The sequence below is a fragment of the Misgurnus anguillicaudatus genome, chromosome 22 (assembly GCF_027580225.2).
Source record: "Misgurnus anguillicaudatus chromosome 22, ASM2758022v2, whole genome shotgun sequence".
Lineage (NCBI taxonomy): Eukaryota > Metazoa > Chordata > Actinopteri > Cypriniformes > Cobitidae > Misgurnus > Misgurnus anguillicaudatus.
In genome coordinates, this window is record NC_073358.2 from 11,583,100 (window position 1) to 11,603,826 (window position 20,727).

General features: G+C 45.8%; 31 non-coding genes across 31 annotated transcripts; 5 read left to right on the forward strand and 26 right to left on the reverse strand.

Annotated features, from left to right (window-relative positions):
• Positions 1-1,149: 1,149 nt before the first annotated feature.
• On the reverse strand, positions 1,150-1,221 carry trnap-agg (transfer RNA proline (anticodon AGG)). The gene has a single exon. It is a non-coding gene; the product is annotated as a tRNA-Pro (tRNA).
• Positions 1,222-1,776: 555 nt separating this feature from the next.
• trnap-cgg (transfer RNA proline (anticodon CGG)) lies at positions 1,777-1,848 on the reverse strand. Its single transcript has one exon. It is a non-coding gene; the product is annotated as a tRNA-Pro (tRNA).
• A 582-nt stretch (positions 1,849-2,430) lies between these two features.
• On the reverse strand, positions 2,431-2,502 carry trnaq-cug (transfer RNA glutamine (anticodon CUG)). Its single transcript has one exon. It is a non-coding gene; the product is annotated as a tRNA-Gln (tRNA).
• Positions 2,503-2,745: 243 nt separating this feature from the next.
• On the reverse strand, positions 2,746-2,819 carry trnai-aau (transfer RNA isoleucine (anticodon AAU)). Its single transcript has one exon. It is a non-coding gene; the product is annotated as a tRNA-Ile (tRNA).
• A 157-nt stretch (positions 2,820-2,976) lies between these two features.
• Positions 2,977-3,049, forward strand: trnaa-agc (transfer RNA alanine (anticodon AGC)). Its single transcript has one exon. It is a non-coding gene; the product is annotated as a tRNA-Ala (tRNA).
• A 1,731-nt stretch (positions 3,050-4,780) lies between these two features.
• Positions 4,781-4,852, reverse strand: trnap-agg (transfer RNA proline (anticodon AGG)). The gene has a single exon. It is a non-coding gene; the product is annotated as a tRNA-Pro (tRNA).
• A 555-nt stretch (positions 4,853-5,407) lies between these two features.
• Positions 5,408-5,479, reverse strand: trnap-cgg (transfer RNA proline (anticodon CGG)). The gene has a single exon. It is a non-coding gene; the product is annotated as a tRNA-Pro (tRNA).
• Positions 5,480-6,061: 582 nt separating this feature from the next.
• Positions 6,062-6,133, reverse strand: trnaq-cug (transfer RNA glutamine (anticodon CUG)). Its single transcript has one exon. It is a non-coding gene; the product is annotated as a tRNA-Gln (tRNA).
• Positions 6,134-6,229: 96 nt separating this feature from the next.
• On the reverse strand, positions 6,230-6,302 carry trnaf-gaa (transfer RNA phenylalanine (anticodon GAA)). The gene has a single exon. It is a non-coding gene; the product is annotated as a tRNA-Phe (tRNA).
• A 74-nt stretch (positions 6,303-6,376) lies between these two features.
• Positions 6,377-6,450, reverse strand: trnai-aau (transfer RNA isoleucine (anticodon AAU)). The gene has a single exon. It is a non-coding gene; the product is annotated as a tRNA-Ile (tRNA).
• Positions 6,451-6,607: 157 nt separating this feature from the next.
• trnaa-agc (transfer RNA alanine (anticodon AGC)) lies at positions 6,608-6,680 on the forward strand. Its single transcript has one exon. It is a non-coding gene; the product is annotated as a tRNA-Ala (tRNA).
• A 2,357-nt stretch (positions 6,681-9,037) lies between these two features.
• On the reverse strand, positions 9,038-9,109 carry trnap-cgg (transfer RNA proline (anticodon CGG)). The gene has a single exon. It is a non-coding gene; the product is annotated as a tRNA-Pro (tRNA).
• Positions 9,110-9,690: 581 nt separating this feature from the next.
• On the reverse strand, positions 9,691-9,762 carry trnaq-uug (transfer RNA glutamine (anticodon UUG)). Its single transcript has one exon. It is a non-coding gene; the product is annotated as a tRNA-Gln (tRNA).
• Positions 9,763-9,858: 96 nt separating this feature from the next.
• trnaf-gaa (transfer RNA phenylalanine (anticodon GAA)) lies at positions 9,859-9,931 on the reverse strand. Its single transcript has one exon. It is a non-coding gene; the product is annotated as a tRNA-Phe (tRNA).
• Positions 9,932-10,005: 74 nt separating this feature from the next.
• On the reverse strand, positions 10,006-10,079 carry trnai-aau (transfer RNA isoleucine (anticodon AAU)). The gene has a single exon. It is a non-coding gene; the product is annotated as a tRNA-Ile (tRNA).
• A 157-nt stretch (positions 10,080-10,236) lies between these two features.
• trnaa-agc (transfer RNA alanine (anticodon AGC)) lies at positions 10,237-10,309 on the forward strand. The gene has a single exon. It is a non-coding gene; the product is annotated as a tRNA-Ala (tRNA).
• Positions 10,310-12,040: 1,731 nt separating this feature from the next.
• trnap-agg (transfer RNA proline (anticodon AGG)) lies at positions 12,041-12,112 on the reverse strand. Its single transcript has one exon. It is a non-coding gene; the product is annotated as a tRNA-Pro (tRNA).
• A 555-nt stretch (positions 12,113-12,667) lies between these two features.
• Positions 12,668-12,739, reverse strand: trnap-cgg (transfer RNA proline (anticodon CGG)). The gene has a single exon. It is a non-coding gene; the product is annotated as a tRNA-Pro (tRNA).
• A 582-nt stretch (positions 12,740-13,321) lies between these two features.
• trnaq-cug (transfer RNA glutamine (anticodon CUG)) lies at positions 13,322-13,393 on the reverse strand. Its single transcript has one exon. It is a non-coding gene; the product is annotated as a tRNA-Gln (tRNA).
• A 96-nt stretch (positions 13,394-13,489) lies between these two features.
• Positions 13,490-13,562, reverse strand: trnaf-gaa (transfer RNA phenylalanine (anticodon GAA)). Its single transcript has one exon. It is a non-coding gene; the product is annotated as a tRNA-Phe (tRNA).
• Positions 13,563-13,636: 74 nt separating this feature from the next.
• trnai-aau (transfer RNA isoleucine (anticodon AAU)) lies at positions 13,637-13,710 on the reverse strand. Its single transcript has one exon. It is a non-coding gene; the product is annotated as a tRNA-Ile (tRNA).
• Positions 13,711-13,867: 157 nt separating this feature from the next.
• Positions 13,868-13,940, forward strand: trnaa-agc (transfer RNA alanine (anticodon AGC)). Its single transcript has one exon. It is a non-coding gene; the product is annotated as a tRNA-Ala (tRNA).
• Positions 13,941-15,671: 1,731 nt separating this feature from the next.
• trnap-agg (transfer RNA proline (anticodon AGG)) lies at positions 15,672-15,743 on the reverse strand. The gene has a single exon. It is a non-coding gene; the product is annotated as a tRNA-Pro (tRNA).
• A 544-nt stretch (positions 15,744-16,287) lies between these two features.
• trnap-cgg (transfer RNA proline (anticodon CGG)) lies at positions 16,288-16,359 on the reverse strand. Its single transcript has one exon. It is a non-coding gene; the product is annotated as a tRNA-Pro (tRNA).
• A 582-nt stretch (positions 16,360-16,941) lies between these two features.
• Positions 16,942-17,013, reverse strand: trnaq-cug (transfer RNA glutamine (anticodon CUG)). The gene has a single exon. It is a non-coding gene; the product is annotated as a tRNA-Gln (tRNA).
• Positions 17,014-17,109: 96 nt separating this feature from the next.
• trnaf-gaa (transfer RNA phenylalanine (anticodon GAA)) lies at positions 17,110-17,182 on the reverse strand. The gene has a single exon. It is a non-coding gene; the product is annotated as a tRNA-Phe (tRNA).
• Positions 17,183-17,256: 74 nt separating this feature from the next.
• trnai-aau (transfer RNA isoleucine (anticodon AAU)) lies at positions 17,257-17,330 on the reverse strand. The gene has a single exon. It is a non-coding gene; the product is annotated as a tRNA-Ile (tRNA).
• Positions 17,331-17,487: 157 nt separating this feature from the next.
• trnaa-agc (transfer RNA alanine (anticodon AGC)) lies at positions 17,488-17,560 on the forward strand. The gene has a single exon. It is a non-coding gene; the product is annotated as a tRNA-Ala (tRNA).
• Positions 17,561-19,291: 1,731 nt separating this feature from the next.
• On the reverse strand, positions 19,292-19,363 carry trnap-agg (transfer RNA proline (anticodon AGG)). The gene has a single exon. It is a non-coding gene; the product is annotated as a tRNA-Pro (tRNA).
• Positions 19,364-19,918: 555 nt separating this feature from the next.
• On the reverse strand, positions 19,919-19,990 carry trnap-cgg (transfer RNA proline (anticodon CGG)). The gene has a single exon. It is a non-coding gene; the product is annotated as a tRNA-Pro (tRNA).
• A 580-nt stretch (positions 19,991-20,570) lies between these two features.
• trnaq-cug (transfer RNA glutamine (anticodon CUG)) lies at positions 20,571-20,642 on the reverse strand. The gene has a single exon. It is a non-coding gene; the product is annotated as a tRNA-Gln (tRNA).
• Between the last annotated feature and the right edge of the window lie 85 nt (positions 20,643-20,727).

Here is a 20,727-nt window from a genome sequence, read left to right on the forward strand (position 1 = left end):
CAACCGCTGCAGGGGACATTAGTGAAGAATTGCCAATGACACTAATGAAGAAGTGTCAGAAATGCCAAGTGGCTCTGGAATATCACTCACCATTCACTCTATCCTAGAAGACTCTTGCAAATGAAAGCATGTTGACACATCAAGTGACATCTAAGAAGCCATATAATGGTTGCATTTTCCAAGTTTTGATTTTAGATTGAGAAAAAGTTCTGATTAATCATCTGACACCAAATTGGACACCATGCATCCCTAGCTACATTTTAGTCTCATAGCTCCAGGCACCTCAGGGTACCTACTGAAGCCCAGTGGCCAGTATGGTGCACCTTTCCTGGCTAGGAGGGAGTAGTACAAATAGCGTGGTTGTTTTCCAGGGTTCTGGACACACCAAAGCAAAGGTAGCACAATCTGATAGCTAGCAGAATGTGACAGAATACCGGACTTCCAGGGTGTTCAACCTGGCGGCCTACACCAAACAATGTGCATCTTTGTTGGCTTAGACAAAGACTGGGGCCATCAAGGAACACCTCACCTAGAGGAACTGGCTGGCAGGCAGATCGCCAGACTGGGGCCATCAGGGATATATGGAGATACAAATGGTACATCAGGGAGGCCACCTAAACCCAGAGATAGGCCTTCAATGCGGATACAGAGCCTTGTGATTATTACGCTATCTCTTCGTTGTGTTGATATTTGTGCATTTGTCAGAAGCTTTCATCCAAGGCAACATGCATTCAATGTACACATTTTTGTCAGCACATGTTTTCCGGCAAGCCGCAACCTTTTGCAAAGCTGCACAAATCGAGACACAGGAACACAGTTAACTTCGGTTAAGGTCAAAAATGCATACTTTCCACTCAAGTAGACATCTGAAAATCAATTTGAAAAATACGTGTGGACAAACAGAAATTTCAATCTTGTCTTGCCTGGCCAAAGAGAAATAAAAACACATTGAAAGAAATTCTAACTGAGGTTGTCATATGTTGTGCATGAAAGATTTTAGGCGTGTGATTTGTTCTGTTGCATTTTCTTTGAAATTATTTGAAATGTGGCACCCTGTAGGCCTTTTGTCACTGTTAAGAGATATGAGGGCTACCGTTGCCGTTTGTCATGGACATTTCTGTCCTGCCTTTAAGCAACGAGTCTAAAGAAGGGCTCGTCCGGGATTTGAACCCGGGACCTCTCGCACCCTAAGCGAGAATCATACCCCTAGACCAACGAGCCAAGCTGCCGAGGCGCTCCAGCAGAACCTCCGGGATACGTATTTTCACCACTACGCAGCCGGCTTCCACAAGCCAAAGCAGTCACCTGGCTTCCTTAAGTTGAATTAGCTCAGCATGCGAGAGGTAGCGTGATCGATGCCCGCATTCTTCACGTGAGTGTGATTTGGTGCTCATTTCTTTGACGCGACTCACCGGGCCATCACAGTAGGCGTGCACTCCCTGTGGTAGCGTTTGCGGCTCACACATGCAGAAAAGGGCTTTGATAGGTCTTGCTCATGTATTTTGCCAACTTGTCCTAGCCTCTGTCTTCAGTATGGCACCTGAACATACACACAAAAGTATCCCATATGTATATTTTATTCGCAAAGCAAGACCGAGCACAAGCTTAACTTTCTGAGATCATTTAGTTGCTTCTCAAATTGGAATAAGTGTACATCAACGTTCGTACTCCGGTCAAAAATCGATAGGTTTAAATGCACTTCTATGGTTGCTCGCAGGCATCCCTATTCTGTACAGGTCACTACTGGAGTCTGGCTGCGTAAGAACACTGAAAGTCGGGCTCGTCCGGGATTTGAACCCGGGACCTCTCGCACCCGAAGCGAGAATCATACCCCTAGACCAACGAGCCGAGCGCTGCAGCTTCCACTACGTCCAGCAGCTACTTCCACACTTAGCCAGCAGTTCTTCAGTTTGGCAACTGAGCACACACATGAAATGCTTCCATACGTATATTCATTCACAAGCAGCTGGAGGTTTAAATTCCAAGGGTGTTTAGTTGCAATTTAGTATGGGAAACATTTTCTTTTAACGTCCATTTGTCTTCCCGTCATTTCTGGTAAGTTTATTATTACATTTTACTTTAAGATTGTAAACATGACCTGTGTGTTTCCTTTGGCCTGTACACATGAGCCGTGTATTTGACGTGGCCTGTTCTTTGGCCTAAGCGTAGATTTTTTTTGTTCATTTTAAGGTTTAATACATGCTTAACTTGTTTTGTTGAATTGTACTTGTATTTACTGAAATTTGACACCTTGTATACTGTTGGCCCAATGTGACTGTCAAAAGAATGAAGTGCTAATGTGGCTTAAATTACCTCATATTTAGTTTACAGTGTGAGCGCTCTGGTTGAAAAATGGTGGGGGGTCGTATTGGGGGGAACAAACATTGGCCCGCCTGACACGGTTTTGCTTGGAAAGCCCAAAAGTCCGACAGGTCCCACCGAGACTTGAACTCGGGTCGCTGGATTCAGAGTCCAGAGTGCTAACCATTACACCATGGAACCCTTTTGATGTTGGGAACCTGGCCCACTGGGTCACGGAGAAAAGGTCACTCTGCTTGGGCCATATAGGAAAAATAGCTCTCAGAAAGGGACTTGCAATGCCGAAACCCGGGATCGAACCAGGGACCTTTAGATCTTCAGTCTAACGCTCTCCCAACTGAGCTATTTCGGTCAATCTGCCGCTTACTGCACGGAAATTCCATCAAAATTCACAACAAGCAGCAGAAAGCGGCAGAGAACATCTCATGGCCCGTACGGGGATCGAACCCGCGACCTTGGCGTTATTAGCACCACGCTCTAACCAACTGAGCTAACCGGCCACTTGGGTGCAAGCTGTTCGGCCAAGGGTTGTGCTAGTGCTGTTGCATCAAGTGGCAAATCTGAAAACGGGCTGGTCCGGGATTTGAACATCACGCGCCCATAGCGAAAATAACACCCCTAGGCCAACGAGTCGAGTGCCGCGGTCGTGTCTGGCAAGGGGAATTAGCTCAAATGGTAGAGCGCTCGCTTAGCATGCGAGAGGTAGCGGGATCGATGCCCGCATTCTCCACGTGAGCATGACTCGGCCTGTTTCTTTTACTGATCTAACAGACTGTGCCGTCTCAGTGTGCTTGCGCTCCCCATGGGAGCATCTAAGACTCGCACAAGCAGCAAAGGGCCTGTTTGGTCGAGCTCGCAAATTTTGCAGCAAAAACCCAACTTCTCCTAGTGTCGGTTTTCAGCATGGCAACTGAAATACACAGGACAGTCTCCCATATGCAAATTTTGCCACGAGGCAACAGGGAGCACAAACTTTTCCTCCGGAGAGCATTTAGTCGCCATTCAAATTGGAATGATTGGTCCACAGGTTATGTTTAGTTCTTACTGCATTTCATTTTGAGATTGTTCACATGAGCTATGTTTTTCACTTTCCTTTCATTTAATTTCTTGAAATGTGTTTTCTCATTGTGGGAGAGTGTCAAAATGAGTACTTGTCAATAGTAGTATATGCTAAATGCTTGAAATTTACAACACACCTTGGCGTAAATGTTGATGTATTTTCTTAAATTTGCGTTCCTAACCAGCGGTCACCACAGTGGGCAGTTACTCAAAAAGCCATGTCTTCGATTTGCATGATGGCAAAGTTGCACATCAACCGCTGCAGGGGACATTAGTGAAGAATTGCCAATGACACTAATGAAGAAGTGTCAGAAATGCCAAGTGGCTCTGGAATATCACTCACCATTCACTCTATCCTAGAAGACTCTTGCAAATGAAAGCATGTTGACACATCAAGTGACATCTAAGAAGCCATATAATGGTTGCATTTTCCAAGTTTTGATTTTAGATTGAGAAAAAGTTCTGATTAATCATCTGACACCAAATTGGACACCATGCATCCCTAGCTACATTTTAGTCTCATAGCTCCAGGCACCTCAGGGTACCTACTGAAGCCCAGTGGCCAGTATGGTGCACCTTTCCTGGCTAGGAGGGAGTAGTACAAATAGCGTGGTTGTTTTCCAGGGTTCTGGACACACCAAAGCAAAGGTAGCACAATCTGATAGCTAGCAGAATGTGACAGAATACCGGACTTCCAGGGTGTTCAACCTGGCGGCCTACACCAAACAATGTGCATCTTTGTTGGCTTAGACAAAGACTGGGGCCATCAAGGAACACCTCACCTAGAGGAACTGGCTGGCAGGCAGATCGCCAGACTGGGGCCATCAGGGATATATGGAGATACAAATGGTACATCAGGGAGGCCACCTAAACCCAGAGATAGGCCTTCAATGCGGATACAGAGCCTTGTGATTATTACGCTATCTCTTCGTTGTGTTGATATTTGTGCATTTGTCAGAAGCTTTCATCCAAGGCAACATGCATTCAATGTACACATTTTTGTCAGCACATGTTTTCCGGCAAGCCGCAACCTTTTGCAAAGCTGCACAAATCGAGACACAGGAACACAGTTAACTTCGGTTAAGGTCAAAAATGCATACTTTCCACTCAAGTAGACATCTGAAAATCAATTTGAAAAATACGTGTGGACAAACAGAAATTTCAATCTTGTCTTGCCTGGCCAAAGAGAAATAAAAACACATTGAAAGAAATTCTAACTGAGGTTGTCATATGTTGTGCATGAAAGATTTTAGGCGTGTGATTTGTTCTGTTGCATTTTCTTTGAAATTATTTGAAATGTGGCACCCTGTAGGCCTTTTGTCACTGTTAAGAGATATGAGGGCTACCGTTGCCGTTTGTCATGGACATTTCTGTCCTGCCTTTAAGCAACGAGTCTAAAGAAGGGCTCGTCCGGGATTTGAACCCGGGACCTCTCGCACCCTAAGCGAGAATCATACCCCTAGACCAACGAGCCAAGCTGCCGAGGCGCTCCAGCAGAACCTCCGGGATACGTATTTTCACCACTACGCAGCCGGCTTCCACAAGCCAAAGCAGTCACCTGGCTTCCTTAAGTTGAATTAGCTCAGCATGCGAGAGGTAGCGTGATCGATGCCCGCATTCTTCACGTGAGTGTGATTTGGTGCTCATTTCTTTGACGCGACTCACCGGGCCATCACAGTAGGCGTGCACTCCCTGTGGTAGCGTTTGCGGCTCACACATGCAGAAAAGGGCTTTGATAGGTCTTGCTCATGTATTTTGCCAACTTGTCCTAGCCTCTGTCTTCAGTATGGCACCTGAACATACACACAAAAGTATCCCATATGTATATTTTATTCGCAAAGCAAGACCGAGCACAAGCTTAACTTTCTGAGATCATTTAGTTGCTTCTCAAATTGGAATAAGTGTACATCAACGTTCGTACTCCGGTCGAAAATCGATAGGTTTAAATGCACTTCTATGGTTGCTCGCAGGCATCCCTATTCTGTACAGGTCACTACTGGAGTCTGGCTGCGTAAGAACACTGAAAGTCGGGCTCGTCCGGGATTTGAACCCGGGACCTCTCGCACCCGAAGCGAGAATCATACCCCTAGACCAACGAGCCGAGCGCTGCAGCTTCCACTACGTCCAGCAGCTACTTCCACACTTAGCCAGCAGTTCTTCAGTTTGGCAACTGAGCACACACATGAAATGCTTCCATACGTATATTCATTCACAAGCAGCTGGAGGTTTAAATTCCAAGGGTGTTTAGTTGCAATTTAGTATGGGAAACATTTTCTTTTAACGTCCATTTGTCTTCCCGTCATTTCTGGTAAGTTTATTATTACATTTTACTTTAAGATTGTAAACATGACCTGTGTGTTTCCTTTGGCCTGTACACATGAGCCGTGTATTTGACGTGGCCTGTTCTTTGGCCTAAGCGTAGATTTTTTTTGTTCATTTTAAGGTTTAATACATGCTTAACTTGTTTTGTTGAATTGTACTTGTATTTACTGAAATTTGACACCTTGTATACTGTTGGCCCAATGTGACTGTCAAAAGAATGAAGTGCTAATGTGGCTTAAATTACCTCATATTTAGTTTACAGTGTGAGCGCTCTGGTTGAAAAATGGCGGGGGGTCGTATTGGGGGGAACAAACATTGGCCCGCCTGACACGGTTTTGCTTGGAAAGCCCAAAAGTCCGACAGGTCCCACCGAGACTTGAACTCGGGTCGCTGGATTCAGAGTCCAGAGTGCTAACCATTACACCATGGAACCCTTTTGATGTTGGGAACCTGGCCCACTGGGTCACGGAGAAAAGGTCACTCTGCTTGGGCCATATAGGAAAAATAGCTCTCAGAAAGGGACTTGCAATGCCGAAACCCGGGATCGAACCAGGGACCTTTAGATCTTCAGTCTAACGCTCTCCCAACTGAGCTATTTCGGCCAATCTCCCGCTTACTGCACGGAAATTCCATCAAAATTCACAACAAGCAGCAGAAAGCGGCAGAGAACATCTCATGGCCCGTACGGGGATCGAACCCGCGACCTTGGCGTTATTAGCACCACGCTCTAACCAACTGAGCTAACCGGCCACTTGGGTGCAAGCTGTTCGGCCAAGGGTTGTGCTAGTGCTGTTGCATCAAGTGGCAAATCTGAAAACGGGCTGGTCCGGGATTTGAACATCACGCGCCCATAGCGAAAATAACACCCCTAGGCCAACGAGTCGAGTGCCGCGGTCGTGTCTGGCAAGGGGAATTAGCTCAAATGGTAGAGCGCTCGCTTAGCATGCGAGAGGTAGCGGGATCGATGCCCGCATTCTCCACGTGAGCATGACTCGGCCTGTTTGTTTTACTGATCTAACAGACTGTGCCGTCTCAGTGTGCTTGCGCTCCCCATGGGAGCATCTAAGACTCGCACAAGCAGCAAAGGGCCTGTTTGGTCGAGCTCGCAAATTTTGCAGCAAAAACCCAACTTCTCCTAGTGTCGGTTTTCAGCATGGCAACTGAAATACACAGGACAGTCTCCCATATGCAAATTTTGCCACGAGGCAACAGGGAGCACAAACTTTTCCTCCGGAGAGCATTTAGTCGCCATTCAAATTGGAATGATTGGTCCACAGGTTATGTTTAGTTCTTACTGCATTTCATTTTGAGATTGTTCACATGAGCTATGTTTTTCACTTTCCTTTCATTTAATTTCTTGAAATGTGTTTTCTCATTGTGGGAGAGTGTCAAAATGAGTACTTGTCAATAGTAGTATATGCTAAATGCTTGAAATTTACAACACACCTTGGCGTAAATGTTGATGTATTTTCTTAAATTTGCGTTCCTAACCAGCGGTCACCACAGTGGGCAGTTACTCAAAAAGCCATGTCTTCGATTTGCATGATGGCAAAGTTGCACATCAACCGCTGCAGGGGACATTAGTGAAGAATTGCCAATGACACTAATGAAGAAGTGTCAGAAATGCCAAGTGGCTCTGGAATATCACTCACCATTCACTCTATCCTAGAAGACTCTTGCAAATGAAAGCATGTTGACACATCAAGTGACATCTAAGAAGCCATATAATGGTTGCATTTTCCAAGTTTTGATTTTAGATTGAGAAAAAGTTCTGATTAATCATCTGACACCAAATTGGACACCATGCATCCCTAGCTACATTTTAGTCTCATAGCTCCAGGCACCTCAGGGTACCTACTGAAGCCCAGTGGCCAGTATGGTGCACCTTTCCTGGCTAGGAGGGAGTAGTACAAATAGCGTGGTTGTTTTCCAGGGTTCTGGACACACCAAAGCAAAGGTAGCACAATCTGATAGCTAGCAGAATGTGACAGAATACCGGACTTCCAGGGTGTTCAACCTGGCGGCCTACACCAAACAATGTGCATCTTTGTTGGCTTAGACAAAGACTGGGGCCATCAAGGAACACCTCACCTAGAGGAACTGGCTGGCAGGCAGATCGCCAGACTGGGGCCATCAGGGATATATGGAGATACAAATGGTACATCAGGGAGGCCACCTAAACCCAGAGATAGGCCTTCAATGCGGATACAGAGCCTTGTGATTATTACGCTATCTCTTCGTTGTGTTGATATTTGTGCATTTGTCAGAAGCTTTCATCCAAGGCAACATGCATTCAATGTACACATTTTTGTCAGCACATGTTTTCCGGCAAGCCGCAACCTTTTGCAAAGCTGCACAAATCGAGACACAGGAACACAGTTAACTTCGGTTAAGGTCAAAAATGCATACTTTCCACTCAAGTAGACATCTGAAAATCAATTTGAAAAATACGTGTGGACAAACAGAAATTTCAATCTTGTCTTGCCTGGCCAAAGAGAAATAAAAACACATTGAAAGAAATTCTAACTGAGGTTGTCATATGTTGTGCATGAAAGATTTTAGGCGTGTGATTTGTTCTGTTGCATTTTCTTTGAAATTATTTGAAATGTGGCACCCTGTAGGCCTTTTGTCACTGTTAAGAGATATGAGGGCTACCGTTGCCGTTTGTCATGGACATTTCTGTCCTGCCTTTAAGCAACGAGTCTAAAGAAGGGCTCGTCTGGATTTGAACCCGGGACCTCTCGCACCCTAAGCGAGAATCATACCCCTAGACCAACGAGCCAAGCTGCCGAGGCGCTCCAGCAGAACCTCCGGGATACGTATTTTCACCACTACGCAGCCGGCTTCCACAAGCCAAAGCAGTCACCTGGCTTCCTTAAGTTGAATTAGCTCAGCATGCGAGAGGTAGCGTGATCGATGCCCGCATTCTTCACGTGAGTGTGATTTGGTGCTCATTTCTTTGACGCGACTCACCGGGCCATCACAGTAGGCGTGCACTCCCTGTGGTAGCGTTTGCGGCTCACACATGCAGAAAAGGGCTTTGATAGGTCTTGCTCATGTATTTTGCCAACTTGTCCTAGCCTCTGTCTTCAGTATGGCACCTGAACATACACACAAAAGTATCCCATATGTATATTTTATTCGCAAAGCAAGACCGAGCACAAGCTTAACTTTCTGAGATCATTTAGTTGCTTCTCAAATTGGAATAAGTGTACATCAACGTTCGTACTCCGGTCGAAAATCGATAGGTTTAAATGCACTTCTATGGTTGCTCGCAGGCATCCCTATTCTGTACAGGTCACTACTGGAGTCTGGCTGCGTAAGAACACTGAAAGTCGGGCTCGTCCGGGATTTGAACCCGGGACCTCTCGCACCCGAAGCGAGAATCATACCCCTAGACCAACGAGCCGAGCGCTGCAGCTTCCACTACGTCCAGCAGCTACTTCCACACTTAGCCAGCAGTTCTTCAGTTTGGCAACTGAGCACACACATGAAATGCTTCCATACGTATATTCATTCACAAGCAGCTGGAGGTTTAAATTCCAAGGGTGTTTAGTTGCAATTTAGTATGGGAAACATTTTCTTTTAACGTCCATTTGTCTTCCCGTCATTTCTGGTAAGTTTATTATTACATTTTACTTTAAGATTGTAAACATGACCTGTGTGTTTCCTTTGGCCTGTACACATGAGCCGTGTATTTGACGTGGCCTGTTCTTTGGCCTAAGCGTAGATTTTTTTGTTCATTTTAAGGTTTAATACATGCTTAACTTGTTTTGTTGAATTGTACTTGTATTTACTGAAATTTGACACCTTGTATACTGTTGGCCCAATGTGACTGTCAAAAGAATGAAGTGCTAATGTGGCTTAAATTACCTCATATTTAGTTTACAGTGTGAGCGCTCTGGTTGAAAAATGGCGGGGGGTCGTATTGGGGGGAACAAACATTGGCCCGCCTGACACGGTTTTGCTTGGAAAGCCCAAAAGTCCGACAGGTCCCACCGAGACTTGAACTCGGGTCGCTGGATTCAAAGTCCAGAGTGCTAACCATTACACCATGGAACCCTTTTGATGTTGGGAACCTGGCCCACTGGGTCACGGAGAAAAGGTCACTCTGCTTGGGCCATATAGGAAAAATAGCTCTCAGAAAGGGGCTTGCAATGCCGAAACCCGGGATCGAACCAGGGACCTTTAGATCTTCAGTCTAACGCTCTCCCAACTGAGCTATTTCGGCCAATCTCCCGCTTACTGCACGGAAATTCCATCAAAATTCACAACAAGCAGCAGAAAGCGGCAGAGAACATCTCATGGCCCGTACGGGGATGGAACCCGCGACCTTGGCGTTATTAGCACCACGCTCTAACCAACTGAGCTAACCGGCCACTTGGGTGCAAGCTGTTCGGCCAAGGGTTGTGCTAGTGCTGTTGCATCAAGTGGCAAATCTGAAAACGGGCTGGTCCGGGATTTGAACATCACGCGCCCATAGCGAAAATAACACCCCTAGGCCAACGAGTCGAGTGCCGCGGTCGTGTCTGGCAAGGGGAATTAGCTCAAATGGTAGAGCGCTCGCTTAGCATGCGAGAGGTAGCGGGATCGATGCCCGCATTCTCCACGTGAGCATGACTCGGCCTGTTTGTTTTACTGATCTAACAGACTGTGCCGTCTCAGTGTGCTTGCGCTCCCCATGGGAGCATCTAAGACTCGCACAAGCAGCAAAGGGCCTGTTTGGTCGAGCTCGCAAATTTTGCAGCAAAAACCCAACTTCTCCTAGTGTCGGTTTTCAGCATGGCAACTGAAATACACAGGACAGTCTCCCATATGCAAATTTTGCCACGAGGCAACAGGGAGCACAAACTTTTCCTCCGGAGAGCATTTAGTCGCCATTCAAATTGGAATGATTGGTCCACAGGTTATGTTTAGTTCTTACTGCATTTCATTTTGAGATTGTTCACATGAGCTATGTTTTTCACTTTCCTTTCATTTAATTTCTTGAAATGTGTTTTCTCATTGTGGGAGAGTGTCAAAATGAGTACTTGTCAATAGTAGTATATGCTAAATGCTTGAAATTTACAACACACCTTGGCGTAAATGTTGATGTATTTTCTTAAATTTGCGTTCCTAACCAGCGGTCACCACAGTGGGCAGTTACTCAAAAAGCCATGTCTTCGATTTGCATGATGGCAAAGTTGCACATCAACCGCTGCAGGGGACATTAGTGAAGAATTGCCAATGACACTAATGAAGAAGTGTCAGAAATGCCAAGTGGCTCTGGAATATCACTCACCATTCACTCTATCCTAGAAGACTCTTGCAAATGAAAGCATGTTGACACATCAAGTGACATCTAAGAAGCCATATAATGGTTGCATTTTCCAAGTTTTGATTTTAGATTGAGAAAAAGTTCTGATTAATCATCTGACACCAAATTGGACACCATGCATCCCTAGCTACATTTTAGTCTCATAGCTCCAGGCACCTCAGGGTACCTACTGAAGCCCAGTGGCCAGTATGGTGCACCTTTCCTGGCTAGGAGGGAGTAGTACAAATAGCGTGGTTGTTTTCCAGGGTTCTGGACACACCAAAGCAAAGGTAGCACAATCTGATAGCTAGCAGAATGTGACAGAATACCGGACTTCCAGGGTGTTCAACCTGGCGGCCTACACCAAACAATGTGCATCTTTGTTGGCTTAGACAAAGACTGGGGCCATCAAGGAACACCTCACCTAGAGGAACTGGCTGGCAGGCAGATCGCCAGACTGGGGCCATCAGGGATATATGGAGATACAAATGGTACATCAGGGAGGCCACCTAAACCCAGAGATAGGCCTTCAATGCGGATACAGAGCCTTGTGATTATTACGCTATCTCTTCGTTGTGTTGATATTTGTGCATTTGTCAGAAGCTTTCATCCAAGGCAACATGCATTCAATGTACACATTTTTGTCAGCACATGTTTTCCGGCAAGCCGCAACCTTTTGCAAAGCTGCACAAATCGAGACACAGGAACACAGTTAACTTCGGTTAAGGTCAAAAATGCATACTTTCCACTCAAGTAGACATCTGAAAATCAATTTGAAAAATACGTGTGGACAAACAGAAATTTCAATCTTGTCTTGCCTGGCCAAAGAGAAATAAAAACACATTGAAAGAAATTCTAACTGAGGTTGTCATATGTTGTGCATGAAAGATTTTAGGCGTGTGATTTGTTCTGTTGCATTTTCTTTGAAATTATTTGAAATGTGGCACCCTGTAGGCCTTTTGTCACTGTTAAGAGATATGAGGGCTACCGTTGCCGTTTGTCATGGACATTTCTGTCCTGCCTTTAAGCAACGAGTCTAAAGAAGGGCTCGTCCGGGATTTGAACCCGGGACCTCTCGCACCCTAAGCGAGAATCATACCCCTAGACCAACGAGCCAAGCTGCCGAGGCGCTCCAGCAGAACCTCCGGGATACGTATTTTCACCACTACGCAGCCGGCTTCCACAAGCCAAAGCAGTCACCTGGCTTCCTTAAGTTGAATTAGCTCAGCATGCGAGAGGTAGCGTGATCGATGCCCGCATTCTTCACGTGAGTGTGATTTGGTGCTCATTTCTTTGACGCGACTCACCGGGCCATCACAGTAGGCGTGCACTCCCTGTGGTAGCGTTTGCGGCTCACACATGCAGAAAAGGGCTTTGATAGGTCTTGCTCATGTATTTTGCCAACTTGTCCTAGCCTCTGTCTTCAGTATGGCACCTGAACATACACACAAAAGTATCCCATATGTATATTTTATTCGCAAAGCAAGACCGAGCACAAGCTTAACTTTCTGAGATCATTTAGTTGCTTCTCAAATTGGAATAAGTGTACATCAACGTTCGTACTCCGGTCGAAAATCGATAGGTTTAAATGCACTTCTATGGTTGCTCGCAGGCATCCCTATTCTGTACAGGTCACTACTGGAGTCTGGCTGCGTAAGAACACTGAAAGTCGGGCTCGTCCGGGATTTGAACCCGGGACCTCTCGCACCCGAAGCGAGAATCATACCCCTAGACCAACGAGCCGAGCGCTGCAGCTTCCACTACGTCCAGCAGCTACTTCCACACTTAGCCAGCAGTTCTTCAGTTTGGCAACTGAGCACACACATGAAATGCTTCCATACGTATATTCATTCACAAGCAGCTGGAGGTTTAAATTCCAAGGGTGTTTAGTTGCAATTTAGTATGGGAAACATTTTCTTTTAACGTCCATTTGTCTTCCCGTCATTTCTGGTAAGTTTATTATTACATTTTACTTTAAGATTGTAAACATGACCTGTGTGTTTCCTTTGGCCTGTACACATGAGCCGTGTATTTGACGTGGCCTGTTCTTTGGCCTAAGCGTAGATTTTTTTTGTTCATTTTAAGGTTTAATACATGCTTAACTTGTTTTGTTGAATTGTACTTGTATTTACTGAAATTTGACACCTTGTATACTGTTGGCCCAATGTGACTGTCAAAAGAATGAAGTGCTAATGTGGCTTAAATTACCTCATATTTAGTTTACAGTGTGAGCGCTCTGGTTGAAAAATGGTGGGGGGTCGTATTGGGGGGAACAAACATTGGCCCGCCTGACACGGTTTTGCTTGGAAAGCCCAAAAGTCCGACAGGTCCCACCGAGACTTGAACTCGGGTCGCTGGATTCAGAGTCCAGAGTGCTAACCATTACACCATGGAACCCTTTTGATGTTGGGAACCTGGCCCACTGGGTCACGGAGAAAAGGTCACTCTGCTTGGGCCATATAGGAAAAATAGCTCTCAGAAAGGGACTTGCAATGCCGAAACCCGGGATCGAACCAGGGACCTTTAGATCTTCAGTCTAACGCTCTCCCAACTGAGCTATTTCGGCCAATCTCCCGCTTACTGCACGGAAATTCCATCAAAATTCACAACAAGCAGCAGAAAGCGGCAGAGAACATCTCATGGCCCGTACGGGGATCGAACCCGCGACCTTGGCGTTATTAGCACCACGCTCTAACCAACTGAGCTAACCGGCCACTTGGGTGCAAGCTGTTCGGCCAAGGGTTGTGCTAGTGCTGTTGCATCAAGTGGCAAATCTGAAAACGGGCTGGTCCGGGATTTGAACATCACGCGCCCATAGCGAAAATAACACCCCTAGGCCAACGAGTCGAGTGCCGCGGTCGTGTCTGGCAAGGGGAATTAGCTCAAATGGTAGAGCGCTCGCTTAGCATGCGAGAGGTAGCGGGATCGATGCCCGCATTCTCCACGTGAGCATGACTCGGCCTGTTTGTTTTACTGATCTAACAGACTGTGCCGTCTCAGTGTGCTTGCGCTCCCCATGGGAGCATCTAAGACTCGCACAAGCAGCAAAGGGCCTGTTTGGTCGAGCTCGCAAATTTTGCAGCAAAAACCCAACTTCTCCTAGTGTCGGTTTTCAGCATGGCAACTGAAATACACAGGACAGTCTCCCATATGCAAATTTTGCCACGAGGCAACAGGGAGCACAAACTTTTCCTCCGGAGAGCATTTAGTCGCCATTCAAATTGGAATGATTGGTCCACAGGTTATGTTTAGTTCTTACTGCATTTCATTTTGAGATTGTTCACATGAGCTATGTTTTTCACTTTCCTTTCATTTAATTTCTTGAAATGTGTTTTCTCATTGTGGGAGAGTGTCAAAATGAGTACTTGTCAATAGTAGTATATGCTAAATGCTTGAAATTTACAACACACCTTGGCGTAAATGTTGATGTATTTTCTTAAATTTGCGTTCCTAACCAGCGGTCACCACAGTGGGCAGTTACTCAAAAAGCCATGTCTTCGATTTGCATGATGGCAAAGTTGCACATCAACCGCTGCAGGGGACATTAGTGAAGAATTGCCAATGACACTAATGAAGAAGTGTCAGAAATGCCAAGTGGCTCTGGAATATCACTCACCATTCACTCTATCCTAGAAGACTCTTGCAAATGAAAGCATGTTGACACATCAAGTGACATCTAAGAAGCCATATAATGGTTGCATTTTCCAAGTTTTGATTTTAGATTGAGAAAAAGTTCTGATTAATCATCTGACACCAAATTGGACACCATGCATCCCTAGCTACATTTTAGTCTCATAGCTCCAGGCACCTCAGGGTACCTACTGAAGCCCAGTGGCCAGTATGGTGCACCTTTCCTGGCTAGGAGGGAGTAGTACAAATAGCGTGGTTGTTTTCCAGGGTTCTGGACACACCAAAGCAAAGGTAGCACAATCTGATAGCTAGCAGAATGTGACAGAATACCGGACTTCCAGGGTGTTCAACCTGGCGGCCTACACCAAACAATGTGCATCTTTGTTGGCTTAGACAAAGACTGGGGCCATCAAGGAACACCTCACCTAGAGGAACTGGCTGGCAGGCAGATCGCCAGACTGGGGCCATCAGGGATATATGGAGATACAAATGGTACATCAGGGAGGCCACCTAAACCCAGAGATAGGCCTTCAATGCGGATACAGAGCCTTGTGATTATTACGCTATCTCTTCGTTGTGTTGATATTTGTGCATTTGTCAGAAGCTTTCATCCAAGGCAACATGCATTCAATGTACACATTTTTGTCAGCACATGTTTTCCGGCAAGCCGCAACCTTTTGCAAAGCTGCACAAATCGAGACACAGGAACACAGTTAACTTCGGTTAAGGTCAAAAATGCATACTTTCCACTCAAGTAGACATCTGAAAATCAATTTGAAAAATACGTGTGGACAAACAGAAATTTCAATCTTGTCTTGCCTGGCCAAAGAGAAATAAAAACACATTGAAAGAAATTCTAACTGAGGTTGTCATATGTTGTGCATGAAAGATTTTAGGCGTGTGATTTGTTCTGTTGCATTTTCTTTGAAATTATTTGAAATGTGGCACCCTGTAGGCCTTTTGTCACTGTTAAGAGATATGAGGGCTACCGTTGCCGTTTGTCATGGACATTTCTGTCCTGCCTTTAAGCAACGAGTCTAAAGAAGGGCTCGTCCGGGATTTGAACCCGGGACCTCTCGCACCCTAAGCGAGAATCATACCCCTAGACCAACGAGCCAAGCTGCCGAGGCGCTCCAGCAGAACCTCCGGGATACGTATTTTCACCACTACGCAGCCGGCTTCCACAAGCCAAAGCAGTCACCTGGCTTCCTTAAGTTGAATTAGCTCAGCATGCGAGAGGTAGCGTGATCGATGCCCGCATTCTTCACGTGAGTGTGATTTGGTGCTCATTTCTTTGACACGACTCACCGGGCCATCACAGTAGGCGTGCACTCCCTGTGGTAGCGTTTGCGGCTCACACATGCAGAAAAGGGCTTTGATAGGTCTTGCTCATGTATTTTGCCAACTTGTCCTAGCCTCTGTCTTCAGTATGGCACCTGAACATACACACAAAAGTATATTTTATTCGCAAAGCAAGACCGAGCACAAGCTTAACTTTCTGAGATCATTTAGTTGCTTCTCAAATTGGAATAAGTGTACATCAACGTTCGTACTCCGGTCGAAAATCGATAGGTTTAAATGCACTTCTATGGTTGCTCGCAGGCATCCCTATTCTGTACAGGTCACTACTGGAGTCTGGCTGCGTAAGAACACTGAAAGTCGGGCTCGTCCGGGATTTGAACCCGGGACCTCTCGCACCCGAAGCGAGAATCATACCCCTAGACCAACGAGCCGAGCGCTGCAGCTTCCACTACGTCCAGCAGCTACTTCCACACTTAGCCAGCAGTTCTTCAGTTTGGCAACTGAGCACACACATGAAATGCTTCCATACGTATATTCATTCACAAGCAGCTGGAGGTTTAAATTCCAAGGGTGTTTAGTTGCAATTTAGTATGGGAAACATTTTCTTTTAACGTCCATTTGTCTTCCCGTCATTTCTGGTAAGTTTATTATTACATTTTACTTTAAGATTGTAAACATGACCTGTGTGTTTCCTTTGGCCTGTACACATGAGCCGTGTATTTGACGTGGCCTGTTCTTTGGCCTAAGCGTAGATTTTTTTTGTTCATTTTAAGGTTTAATACATGCTTAACTTGTTTTGTTGAATTGTACTTGTATTTACTGAAATTTGACACCTTGTATACTGTTGGCCCAATGTGACTGTCAAAAGAATGAAGTGCTAATGTGGCTTAAATTACCTCATATTTAGTTTACAGTGTGAGCGCTCTGGTTGAAAAATGGTGGGGGGTCGTATTGGGGGGAACAAACATTGGCCCGCCTGACACGGTTTTGCTTGGAAAGCCCAAAAGTCCGACAGGTCCCACCGAGACTTGAACTCGGGTCGCTGGATTCAGAGTCCAGAGTGCTAACCATTACACCATGGAACCCTTTTGATGTTGGGAACCTGGCCCACTGGGTCACGGAGAAAAGGTCACTCTGCTTGGGCCATATAGGAAAAATAGCTCTCAGAAAGGGGCTTGCAATGCCGAAACCCGGGATCGAACCAGGGACCTTTAGATCTTCAGTCTAACGCTCTCCCAACTGAGCTATTTCGGCCAATCTCCCGCTTACTGCACGGAAATTCCATCAAAATTCACAACAAGCAGCAGAAAGCGGCAGAGAACATCTCATGGCCCGTACGGGGATCGAACCCGCGACCTTGGCGTTATTAGCACCACGCTCTAACCAACTGAGCTAACCGGCCACTTGGGTGCAAGCTGTTCGGCCAAGGGTTGTGCTAGTGCTGTTGCATCAAGTGGCAAATCTGAAAACGGGCTGGTCCGGGATTTGAACATCACGCGCCCATAGCGAAAATAACACCCCTAGGCCAACGAGTCGAGTGCCGCGGTCGTGTCTGGCAAGGGGAATTAGCTCAAATGGTAGAGCGCTCGCTTAGCATGCGAGAGGTAGCGGGATCGATGCCCGCATTCTCCACGTGAGCATGACTCGGCCTGTTTGTTTTACTGATCTAACAGACTGTGCCGTCTCAGTGTGCTTGCGCTCCCCATGGGAGCATCTAAGACTCGCACAAGCAGCAAAGGGCCTGTTTGGTCGAGCTCGCAAATTTTGCAGCAAAAACCCAACTTCTCCTAGTGTCGGTTTTCAGCATGGCAACTGAAATACACAGGACAGTCTCCCATATGCAAATTTTGCCACGAGGCAACAGGGAGCACAAACTTTTCCTCCGGAGAGCATTTAGTCGCCATTCAAATTGGAATGATTGGTCCACAGGTTATGTTTAGTTCTTACTGCATTTCATTTTGAGATTGTTCACATGAGCTATGTTTTTCACTTTCCTTTCATTTAATTTCTTGAAATGTGTTTTCTCATTGTGGGAGAGTGTCAAAATGAGTACTTGTCAATAGTAGTATATGCTAAATGCTTGAAATTTACAACACACCTTGGCGTAAATGTTGATGTATTTTCTTAAATTTGCGTTCCTAACCAGCGGTCACCACAGTGGGCAGTTACTCAAAAAGCCATGTCTTCGATTTGCATGATGGCAAAGTTGCACATCAACCGCTGCAGGGGACATTAGTGAAGAATTGCCAATGACACTAATGAAGAAGTGTCAGAAATGCCAAGTGGCTCTGGAATATCACTCACCATTCACTCTATCCTAGAAGACTCTTGCAAATGAAAGCATGTTGACACATCAAGTGACATCTAAGAAGCCATATAATGGTTGCATTTTCCAAGTTTTGATTTTAGATTGAGAAAAAGTTCTGATTAATCATCTGACACCAAATTGGACACCATGCATCCCTAGCTACATTTTAGTCTCATAGCTCCAGGCACCTCAGGGTACCTACTGAAGCCCAGTGGCCAGTATGGTGCACCTTTCCTGGCTAGGAGGGAGTAGTACAAATAGCGTGGTTGTTTTCCAGGGTTCTGGACACACCAAAGCAAAGGTAGCACAATCTGATAGCTAGCAGAATGTGACAGAATACCGGACTTCCAGGGTGTTCAACCTGGCGGCCTACACCAAACAATGTGCATCTTTGTTGGCTTAGACAAAGACTGGGGCCATCAAGGAACACCTCACCTAGAGGAACTGGCTGGCAGGCAGATCGCCAGACTGGGGCCATCAGGGATATATGGAGATACAAATGGTACATCAGGGAGGCCACCTAAACCCAGAGATAGGCCTTCAATGCGGATACAGAGCCTTGTGATTATTACGCTATCTCTTCGTTGTGTTGATATTTGTGCATTTGTCAGAAGCTTTCATCCAAGGCAACATGCATTCAATGTACACATTTTTGTCAGCACATGTTTTCCGGCAAGCCGCAACCTTTTGCAAAGCTGCACAAATCGAGACACAGGAACACAGTTAACTTCGGTTAAGGTCAAAAATGCATACTTTCCACTCAAGTAGACATCTGAAAATCAATTTGAAAAATACGTGTGGACAAACAGAAATTTCAATCTTGTCTTGCCTGGCCAAAGAGAAATAAAAACACATTGAAAGAAATTCTAACTGAGGTTGTCATATGTTGTGCATGAAAGATTTTAGGCGTGTGATTTGTTCTGTTGCATTTTCTTTGAAATTATTTGAAATGTGGCACCCTGTAGGCCTTTTGTCACTGTTAAGAGATATGAGGGCTACCGTTGCCGTTTGTCATGGACATTTCTGTCCTGCCTTTAAGCAACGAGTCTAAAGAAGGGCTCGTCCGGGATTTGAACCCGGGACCTCTCGCACCCTAAGCGAGAATCATACCCCTAGACCAACGAGCCAAGCTGCCGAGGCGCTCCAGCAGAACCTCCGGGATACGTATTTTCACCACTACGCAGCCGGCTTCCACAAGCCAAAGCAGTCACCTGGCTTCCTTAAGTTGAATTAGCTCAGCATGCGAGAGGTAGCGTGATCGATGCCCGCATTCTTCACGTGAGTGTGATTTGGTGCTCATTTCTTTGACGCGACTCACCGGGCCATCACAGTAGGCGTGCACTCCCTGTGGTAGCGTTTGCGGCTCACACATGCAGAAAAGGGCTTTGATAGGTCTTGCTCATGTATTTTGCCAACTTGTCCTAGCCTCTGTCTTCAGTATGGCACCTGAACATACACACAAAAGTATCCCATATGTATATTTTATTCGCAAAGCAAGACCGAGCACAAGCTTAACTTTCTGAGATCATTTAGTTGCTTCTCAAATTGGAATAAGTGTACATCAACGTTCGTACTCCGGTCGAAAATCGATAGGTTTAAATGCACTTCTATGGTTGCTCGCAGGCATCCCTATTCTGTACAGGTCACTACTGGAGTCTGGCTGCGTAAGAACACTGAAAGTCGGGCTCGTCCGGGATTTGAACCCGGGACCTCTCGCACCCGAAGCGAGAATCATACCCCTAGACCAACGAGCCGAGCGCTGCAGCTTCCACTACGTCCAGCAGCTACTTCCACACTTAGCCAGCAGTTCTTCAGTTTGGCAACTGAGCACACACATGAAATGCTTCCATACGTATATTCATTCACAAGCAGCTGGAGGTTTAAATTCCAAGGGTGTTTAGTTGCAATTTAGTATGGGAAACATTTTCTTTTAACGTCCATTTGTCTTCCCGTCATTTCTGGTAAGTTTATTATTACATTTTACTTTAAGATTGTAAACATGACCTGTGTGTTTCCTTTGGCCTGTACACATGAGCCGTGTATTTGACGTGGCCTGTTCTTTGGCCTAAGCGTAGATTTTTTGTTCATTTTAAGGTTTAATACATGCTTAACTTGTTTTGTTGAATTGTACTTGTATTTACTGAAATTTGACACCTTGTATACTGTTGGCCCAATGTGACTGTCAAAAGAATGAAGTGCTAATGTGGCTTAAATTACCTCATATTTAGTTTACAGTGTGAGCACTCTGGTTGAAAAATGGTGGGGGGTCGTATTGGGGGGAACAAACATTGGCCCGCCTGACACGGTTTTGCTTGGAAAGCCCAAAAGTCCGACAGGTCCCACCGAGACTTGAACTCGGGTCGCTGGATTCAGAGTCCAGAGTGCTAACCATTACACCATGGAACCCTTTTGATGTTGGGAACCTGGCCCACTGGGTCACGGAGAAAAGGTCACTCTGCTTGGGCCATATAGGAAAAATAGCTCTCAGAAA